Below are 10,500 nucleotides of genomic sequence, written 5' to 3'. Positions count from 1 at the left end.
TGTGGGGGCACCTTTGCTAGTGCAAGGGTGCCCTCACACTGAGTAATTTTGCACCTAACCTTCAGCAGGCGAAGGTTAGACATATAGGTGACTTATAAGTTACTTAAGTGCAGTGAAATTGGTTGTGAAGTAGTGTGTGCACTATTTCATGCAGGCTACAGTAGCAGTCCTGTGTCAGGGTTTGTCTAAGCTCCCTATGGGTGGCAAAAGAAATGCTGCAGTCCATATGAATCTCCTGGAATCCCAATGCCCTGGGTACCTAGATACCATATACTAGGGACTTCTAAGGGGGGTACAGTATGCCAATTGAAATTGGTAAATGAAGTCACTGGCCTACAGTGACAAATTTAAAAGCAGAGAAAGCATAAGCACTGAGGTTCTGATTAGCAGAGCCTCAGTGACACAGTTAGGCACTACACAAGCATACACATTAGGCCACAAACTATGATCACTGGGGTCATGGCTAGCAGGATCCCAGTGAGACAGGCAAACCACACTGACATATAGGTTTTTATCTCTGAGCACTGGGGTCCTGGCTAGCAGGATCCCAGTTTCACAGGAAAAATACACTGACATACACTCACAAACAGGCCAAAAGTGGGGGTAACCATGCTAGAAAGAGGCTACTTTCCTGCACCAGCCCTATCCAAAGCCCACTCACACATGTGCATGCACCCACTCAGACAAACACAAACAGCACATCCAATACAAACACAGCAAGAAACACAGACGCACACACAAACAGACACCATGCCCCCACCACAAGAAAACCTACAACACAACCATCCACCCTCACCACCACCACACCTGCATACACAACAATTCTGAGACACAAACATCCACACCCACACCCACACTCACATGAATCAGAACATCCACAGGCACCACATCCACACACAGAGCCTCTACAGCACACTCATTCACACACAAACATTGCATGTTACACACACTGAACACCCACTGTCATCCATACAACAGACACCCAGTAAGAGACCTAAACTAACATGTACACCACATAAAGCAGGACCACAGGCACCAGCAACATCAGCAGACACATCAGACACTACCACTACCTCTACCTTCCAAAGCGAACTCCCTGCCAACCACCCTACCCATTTTCCTAAAGAAGACCTTCTTTTGCCCTTGCCCTGACCCTTTCCACGTCCCAAACTATCCCTTCCAAACATCTTTCCACCCCTTCCACATGCCAACCCACCCCTTCCATATTCCAAACTACCTCTCCCAAATGTAAATCCACCTCTCCCAAATGTCTTTCCACCACTGCCATACCCCAACCCATGCCTTCTACATCCGTAGGAGGTTGGTTCTGTCAGTATGAATAGGAGGCAAGTACTGGGCATGCAACCCAACCTTCAGACATTTGGGTGACTCTTTCCTGTACCCTTTATATTAAACCAACATTTTAAGAGATTTATCTCATTTTCACTATAAATATTCAGTTTGACAGTACCTTTGTCCTGACCTTATCTTTGGATTGTTTCTAATTGTTTGCTGATTATGTTATTCCTGCTAATGTGGATGTCATTTTTAGAGGCTGGCTCTCTATATTGTATGCAAACCCACTGTACACTGTGCAGAGATTCTGAGCAACCACACATGGGTATCCAGAGGCAAAATAGATCGCCTAAAGATGTGTTTTTGTTGCAGATCGGTTGAGCAGTTAGGCTAATCCAGGAGATGTGTTAAGCATTTCTTGTGCTCACAGTATCAATAAATGTGGACACACACTCGAAAGAATAACTGGAGACCAATTTACAAAAAATGCCCAGTGGGAAACTCATAATAGGGCCAGTGGGCTAAAAACCAAACTGAGAGTCTTCCGACCCAAAGGGAGGCCGCCCTCCAAACTCATAATGAGGCCCAAAATGTGTAAAGCATTCAAGTATCATAAAATAGTAATAAAAGAAAGCACAGGAAACAGTTTAAAAATCCAAAACCAGTTTATAAAAATAGGAAATATGTTTACCATTAATTTGACACCAAATCAAATTAAATAGGATTAAGGGAACTAAAGATATGGATCTTTAAAGAATTTATGTTTTTTTAGCTTTTAGGAACTAAAAGCGCCTATGTGGTCGCACCTCGACTGGGTCAAATTCAAAGTTTAAGGTCGACCACGATGGAGCCCTGCTCAGCTACAGCAAGCGGGAGGCCTTGGTCAAAAGTTTACCTTCGGACTTAGTCTTTTTCTCAAAGATCTTCTTTAGAGGGACGAAGTCACAAATCCGATTCGACCTCCCTGGATCCCTCTTTGGATGCGGGTCACAGTAGACCTCAGTGAAGAAGTGTACATTAGTACTTCATCCAGGCCAAAGCTGAATCTTGATTCAACATCCCTGGAGCCCTCCTCAGATACGCTGCACAGCAAGTCCCATTCAACTTTTTACCTTTGGACTTAGTCACTTTTTTGGAGCTTTTTCTCTCTGACATCGGATGACCCTCCAGAGCAAGCCAAGTTCGAGCCAACGTCATCAGATTGCCTTTCTAGGAGCCCCTGGCGAAATCCTGGAAGTCTGGGGCTCTGGAGCTTTTCAGCGGGACGAACCTACAAGTCAGGCCCGGTCGGTTTCAACGTAAGCTGGCTCGACTCTCAACGACGGGTCGATCCCTTTATGAAGCTTTTTACCAAATGTTCTCCAATCTTCTACAAACTTCTGGATCTTCTTCCAGAAGGTCTTGGAAGTCCTTTAGGAACCCACAGCTCACACCAAAGTTTCAGAAGCTCTGAGTTGCTCCTTAAGGGTTAGGACTCCAACTCCCAGAATGCACCTGGCTCAAACTCCAAAATAACCACTGGACAGTGGTAAGCTGGTCAGTTTCTTCAGAAGTTCATGCAGGGGACTCTGGTTAGCTATTTTTCACCTGTAGCAAGCAGGGAGTCCCTTCTAAATCCAGTTGAAGCCAAGCAAAACACTTTTAGTGGTGAAGCCCAAGTGTGTAGCTAGTGCAGAATTTCAGAGTGCAGTGTCCAGATGCAGGTCAGGGGTCCAGCAGGGCAGTCCTTCTTCTTCTGATGTTCTTCCTTGTAGGGATCTGAGGCATGGGTGCAGCTCTGCCATATTTATCCTTGCTCCTGGGTGGACAGTCCAATCACAGATGGGCTACTTTCCCCTTGGATGACCACTTCCTGAAAGTGTGGCAAAAATCAATCCTGGGGAGCAACATTCTTTAAAGAAAAAACAACATGACTGAAACTGAATTTTGGAGGTTAGGTCTGGCTGAGCCCACCCACTGGTGTAGCTAAAAATCCTCAAGACACCCCTCTCCTGTCCATTCCTAATCTAATGAAGAGGGCATCTAATTGTATGGGGGTGCAGGAAATGGGGGAGGTCTTGAGCTGCTCCAAATGTCCTTCCCTCCTTTGAAAACAGGTTTGGCTGCTTTCTCCCCCATCATGTTTCACCATCTGCTGAGGCAGATCTCCACACCCTTTATGTTCAGCCCAAGACACTTCACATCTCATCAAGACAGCCCGCCAGGCTGCCAGAGGCTGGCCAATCAGAGAAGGGCACTACAGAGCTGAAGTTGGCAACTTTCAGGTTTAGTTTTAAAACTCTATACCTGACCGAATTATATTAAAACCAACAATGGCAAGTTGTGTGATTTATTATAACAATTAATGTGCCACCAAACTCAAAATATTTGCGTCTTATGGGGACTTTAATAATTAAAATAAAGTATCCCCATTTTAGCCTATGAAAGCTATTCACTACATTGAGGGAAAACAAATTTGGCTATTTGACCTCACCAGGGCTTATAAAACAGCTTTTATAAGGTCGTGCTTATAGTTTCACGGCACCCAACCCTAGGGGCACTTAGGGCACACCTTAGGGGTGGCTTCTATGTAAAAATAAAGTATTTTAAGACTTTGGAAGTACTTTTAATTCCAAAGTTCAATTTGCATGTAACTTTAGTTTAAAAGCAGCCAGCAAGGCAGGCCTGCCTTTATAACACTGGGCACCTCAGCAGTGCACCTATGGGAGCACTGCCTATGCTGGGGTCCCTAAACCTACATGCCTTACCATATACTAGAGACTTAGAGGTAGGTTAATTATGCCAATTATAATTAGCATAATTTACATATCCACTTTACCCAGAGCACTGGCCCTGGGACTGGTAATCAGTAACCAGGGCACAGCCAAGGGTCAATAATCACCAGTATCTGTCCAAAAAAATTGGGGGCGACCAGGGCAAAAAGGAGAACTTTCCTATAGTGTGGTTCCCTGTTCCCGTGGGACTAGGCGCTGAAACTCTTGGAGCTGGTGCGTCACAGGAAAGGGGACCAATTGGAAATCTGCTGCACAGGAGGACTTAGAGGCGAGTCTGGTGGGTCCCCTTGGAGGGAGGAGGTCGCAAGGGACTAGGGACCCTTAGACCACCACTGGTTCTCTGTTGCAAGGGCCAGGGAGGCCAAGTGGAGAGCAAATAGGTCAGCCAAGGGCTGTGTGTCAGGGAGCCTTTTGAGCCAGGTGCAGGTCATTCAGAGGGCGGTTTGCAAGTCAACATGGCAAATCTGAGGGGTGGTTCTTGGGTGTCCACCCCTCAGGGGTGGGTGCTTGCTCCTGGACCTTGGAGAGTACGGAGTGGACTTTGCTTCTGGGTGTCCAATGTTGGGGGTCCAGTATCCCTGGCTATTGCACGGTTCAGCCACTGGAGGTGGCAGTGCCACTAAACCTGGCACACTTGCAGAGGTTTGTCCTCCGGGTTTGTTAGGTGAAATTTAGACTGGCTGCTGTGTCTGGTTCATTGGTTAGAGGCTGATCAGTGGACTGGACTTCATTGGGTCTTGCCTGCTGGTTTCAGGGAGTCATACCTTCACTCTAGAGGGAGGTTCTTGGCAATTTTTGGAAGAGTGAAGGTCCTCTGGGGTTTCTTAGAGTCCGTCCGATGTCCAGTCGACCCCTCAGCAGCGAAGCAAAGTTTGGAACCTTTTTCTTTGTGCAGCAGGTCTTCTGTTCTTAAGCCTTGGGTCCTCTTTGTCACTGGCCTTCTTGTAACCATCAAATCTGATCCACAGGCGTGGGGATACAAATTAAAAACTGCATTTAGTGGGCGTTTAGGGAAGTACCTGGAAGTGGCCAATGGTCTGCTTACCTTTGGGTGGCTACACCCACTATGTGACCACTTCCTGTGGGAAGGGGTCACATCCCTAACCCTAACAGGCTATTTTCCTGCCATCCAAGGTAGAGGAAAATTAAAAGGAGTGGTCACCTCATCTGCCACACCTGAGGGGTGGTGCAGGCTGAGGGTGGCCACTCGTCCTAGTCTTTGTGCATTTTCCATCTGTTTCTCCCACCAAAAGTGGGGTTTGTAATGGAGGTGGCCATCTGCTGCTAGCAGCAGGGCTGGGGTTTGAGTTTCAAGGGCAGCAGGCCCTTTGAAGCTCGCTGGCCTGGGCATTAAACATTCCTGGATGAAGAGCTGTAGCATCTCTGCCCAGGAATGGCTTTGTTTTCTGGTCCCAGAGAGCAGAGGTGCTCTCCCCAGGGATAAAGACTCATGTCTGGTGCTGGCAGGCTGGTTTGAACTAACCAGCAACCAGGTGGGGCTGGTTTTGCAGGGGCACCTCTAATGTGGCCCTGTGTACATTTTATAATAAATCCAATGATGGTAGCAGTAAGGATTTATTCCTCTGAGCTGTTTGATACCAAACAACCCTGGGTTCAGACTAGCCTTCATGTAACTGGGAAACTCATAATGATCAGTGTCCAGCACATATACTTGTTATGGCTCCCATGTACACTTTCTATGCCTTAGGGTTTTGTAAAGGCACAGTATGGGCATATTTGCTCATTTGCTATATGCCCTCACATGCTATATGCCCTCACATGCATCACAGTGCTCCCTGTCTTAGGGTGTATGGCCTGCCAGAAGGGTGACTTACCTATAGCGCATGCAGTGTTGGTGGACAGGGCACTCTTGATGAGTGCCATGCCGAGATCACAACTTTTAAACACACCTTGTCATGCACTTGCAATGGAAGTCTACATGAGGATGGTGTGATCCCTCTGCAAGAAGCACAATTTGTGCTGCAGCTCTGGGGGGCGGCATCTTCAGCACCCATGCCCTCAGACCAAGGGGCACCATTTACTGGGGACTTAAATGGGTAATTGAAGTACCAAAACATAGCACAGTTTTGGGGAACGATCTGGCCCTAGGAAAGTGTTTAGCAGTGGCCCAGGGCACTTACAATGTTGAAACCACATACTTTTCCAGGCAAAAAGTAGGGGCTATCCATGCAAAACGATGCCTCTCTCACAGCCATGCACTTACTGTAATTTGTGACAGTGAAAAGCAGAGGTTGTAATTTTTAGATATCTTTGGAATGCATACACTAGTGTACATGTGTGATGGTCATGCTAATTTTGGTGCAATCATTCAGTGTGTTAGCTGACAACTACACCAGAAGGATATGTGTTTTGGGTGTGTGTTATATTTCAGCAAGACATGTCTATAATATACACATATGCATTACACAGGGAACCTGACACTTTAAAGCAAAATGACATTTAATGTTTGTCATTAATTGCACAAACCAAGGGGACATGTGACCTTCATATATCTCTGACATGTTTGCAGTTTAGAGCTAACATTGGTTGTGCATTCTGTACACACCCACTTCAGCATTTTATAAGACAATTGGGACTTTATCATGGATGTATAAAGTTCCTATTGGGTATACTGTTTAAGTATATGATATGATAGTTTAGAGACAATTATTGCACTCTCCTGTATGGACACAATACGATTTGGGATTGATGTGACTTTTTTGTGTAGGTGTCCATTGCCATGAAGGCAGTTAGCACCAGATTGATGGGTGTTTCTGATATCTCTAGGTGTCTTTTTAAATATTTTTCTTACTACAACATTACAGACATTTGTATTGCACATCATTGTAATATTATTTGCAAGTTATTTTTAACATACACAAGTCCTGTGCTACTGTACACCGACAATTCCGAGGATGATAGGCAATACAGTGACTTACTTCTATTCCGGCGACAACAGGGTTGATTTTCATCTTGGTCCAGGAGCAACAGCAATGGCAGCAGGACTTCTATGACCATGTTCATGGTGGTGGAAAACCTTGGAAAACACTGAGTTTTGTAATTTTATCCCTCTTAATCCACCAACTCAGATGGGGAGGTTTAGCTGTCACAGTTGCATCATCAGGAAGGCACACCGTGATTGGCTTATCGGTAAAACTGGCTCGAGTCATGTCACCAGCCGCTTTTCCCTATGGCTCCATTGGTGGTGATTCATGGCAGTGACAGTGGTTCGTTGGCTGTCTTTCATCTATGACCCACCAACTTCTAAATTGAGCAGGTAAACTGCCAGGGAGATGGACAGGAAATCTGACAGAAAATCAACAGCGGGACCTTTACCACCAATATCTATATCAGGCACTTAGGGGGTTATTACAACCCTGGCGGACGGTGTTAAAGCGGCGGTAAGACCGCCAACAGGCTGGCGGTCTTTTTTTGAGGATTATGACCATGGCGGTTACCGCCATGGTCATCCGCCGCTTCTCCGTTCCGCCTGCCAGGGTGAAGACGACCGCTGGGCTGGAGACCTGGGTCTCCAGCCCGGCAGCCGTGACAATACCGCCGCCGGTATTTTGACCCGGCTTACCGCCGTGGATTTCTAGTGTAGGAACTGCCATGAAATCCATGGCGGTAAGCACTATCAGTGCCAGGGAATTCCTTCCGTGGCACTGATAGGGGTCTCGTCCACCCACCACCCCCACCCCGACTCCCTCCCCTACACCCCCCACCACTCCTGCCACCCTCCAAAGGTGGCAGGAACCCCCTCCCCACCCAGACCCCCGACATTACCTTACACATACACACCCGACATGCACGCAGGCACCACCAACGCACATCCATGCACACACACCGACATATATGCCAACATCCACACACACACAGTCAGACACGCACACCCACATTCAAACGTACACGCGCACATCCATACAGACATACCTACAGACATACACGCACTCATTCCTAATCACACAACACCCCCGCAAGCATACACGCACTCACACAGACCCTCCACATACACCCACGCACACCCCCATGCACGCACACAACACACAACACCCCCCACCCACCTCCCCTAACGGACGATCGACTTACCTGTTCCGGCGATCCTCTGGGAGGGGACGGGAGCCATGGGGGCAGCTCCGCCGACACCACACCGCCAACAGAACACCGCTGCGGCGAATCACAGGACGTGATTCGCTGGGCGGTGTTCTGTTGGCGTGGCGGTGCAGGTGGAGCAACCTCCACTTCCCCGCCACCCGTCACTATGGCTGTTGGCGGCTCCCCGTCGGAAAAATGACATAGAGCTGCCAACAGTCATAATACGCCGAGCGGAAAACCGCCACCACTGGCGGTCTTCAGCACAGCGGTCCCTCGGCGGTCTTGTGAAAAGACCGCCGAGGTTGTAATGACCCCCTTAGTCCCCTGTCCTGATTTAAAAATAAAGGAATGTAAGGGGACAGGGTTTGCGTAACAAGTCCCCCTACCCAAGCCTTAATTGGTGTGTTCAAATTGTATACAAATACTTATAAAGTAATATTAAATGAAATTTGTAATCTGTCGGTTGAGTACTTCTGTGCTTTCCAAATGCACTTCCTCTGTTTGCAGATCCTCTCTTTCATTAACATGTTTTTGTTCAGTCAGTGGTTCATATATTATTAGAGTTAAATTTCACCTGATTGCAACATACAGTACAGCACAATGATACAACAGAATCTTTCCAGAGAGAGCGTGAGATCCCTACCCAGGACAGGTACACAACTAAATATATGTTTTAGCAGCCTAATAGTGATTTTAATTGTGTTCCTAATTTTATGTGTTCTAGTTCTTCTATTCATGGCTCTGTGGACTCAGTATATGAGTCAACAGCCATGACTTTAATAGGTAGATGTAGTCATCTATATGGGAAGGACTAGTAATTATTGCGAAACAAAGATGAAATTGAGGAAATTTAACACGATTCACTAAATGAATCAAGAAGTCAAACACATTTTAGACATAGATTTATATTTTCATAAGAAGGCAAAACACTCAGAATTTATGTTAAAGCATTAACTCTCTGAATGCTTGTCTATCATAATGCATGGAATACGAATGCAACTTAGTATATATGAGTCATGGGAGGACCTTGGAATATTGGTGTAGAAAAGTGTGATGATTAAAGACCTAATTTAGAGCTCGGAGGACAGATTACTCCTTCACAATTGTAATGAAAAATCCATCCACCAAAATCTAAATCCCATTATGACTCATGGGATTTTGATTTCAAGGGATGGGATATCTGCCACAGTTGTGATGGACTAAACCATCCACAGAGTTCTAAATCAGGCCCTAAGTCTGTCTCAGAGATAATTTGCACATTCAAACTGCCTGTTGTTTATCTGCTACAGAACAGGCTCTCCTTTCCAATGCCTATGTGCATGCGATTAGTGTTGCCCTCTACAAGAAGAAATAAAACAAGGGCATAGAATCAGTTTTCACAGAGGTCAACTATGTTGTGTCTTTTGGATATTGGATGAAGTGGTAAATGTCTTGTTTCATGATCCTGAAGAAAATAGGTTTAATAATTCCAGTGAAAATTGCAACAGTCACTTGAACAGAGTTACTGGTGCAGAAATGAAGATTAAGAAGTAACTTCACTAATGGTGAGACTGCTGTGTGGGTACTTCTGCATGTCTCTATTTTTTTTAGAGTGTCTTGGGTTGACTTATTTCTCAGCCTTTATTATGCCACCACCTGCTCTTTGCTTCTATAGAGCATGCTACCTTTTTTTCTAAAAATGCAGTCCTTTCCAGACTCCTGTTCTTCAGCAAGTTGCTGAGCACCAGAGCCTTTCAAATGGCACCACCGAGGGGAATATTTACAACCCCCAAACACAACTGGATTGTCACCTATGTTGACACTTTGACGGCGCAGAGAGCAGACCCATATCTATGAGATTCTCACTAAACCACTTTGCATGGCTTTCCATGGCCTGATAGATATGAAGTAAGGCAAGGCAGTGTCAGTCACAGCGCTGCCGTACTCTGCATGAGGGGCATTTCATGGACATTGCAATTGGTTTTCTCATGCACCACTGAGGTTTTGGCACATTTCCAGATTTACAAGGACGTGTAAATCTGGGAATGCATCAAAACCGCACAACTTGTCAGGGGAGGCATAACAAAGAGAAATATCTTTATATCTCCTTGTGTTTTTGGCAGCACACATAGAAAGAGGAAAACACCTCCATGGATTGCTTTTGTGCAGGCAGGTGCCCCATCCAGCACAAAAACAATTCTCCATGCAACGCACATAACATTGCAGCATGGTACAAAGGTGACTGAAATGACACTAGGCAGCCACAATTGTGTCAGTGCAGGAGGGCAGGACAGAAAAGTATAGTGTTTGGTAAATACAGGCCAAATCTCCCCTTTCCCTGTGGCGCAGGGCAGCG

This window comes from Pleurodeles waltl, chromosome 8 (assembly GCF_031143425.1).
Source record: "Pleurodeles waltl isolate 20211129_DDA chromosome 8, aPleWal1.hap1.20221129, whole genome shotgun sequence".
In the NCBI taxonomy this organism is placed as follows: domain Eukaryota; kingdom Metazoa; phylum Chordata; class Amphibia; order Caudata; family Salamandridae; genus Pleurodeles; species Pleurodeles waltl.
This window is presented reverse-complemented; position numbering follows the sequence as displayed.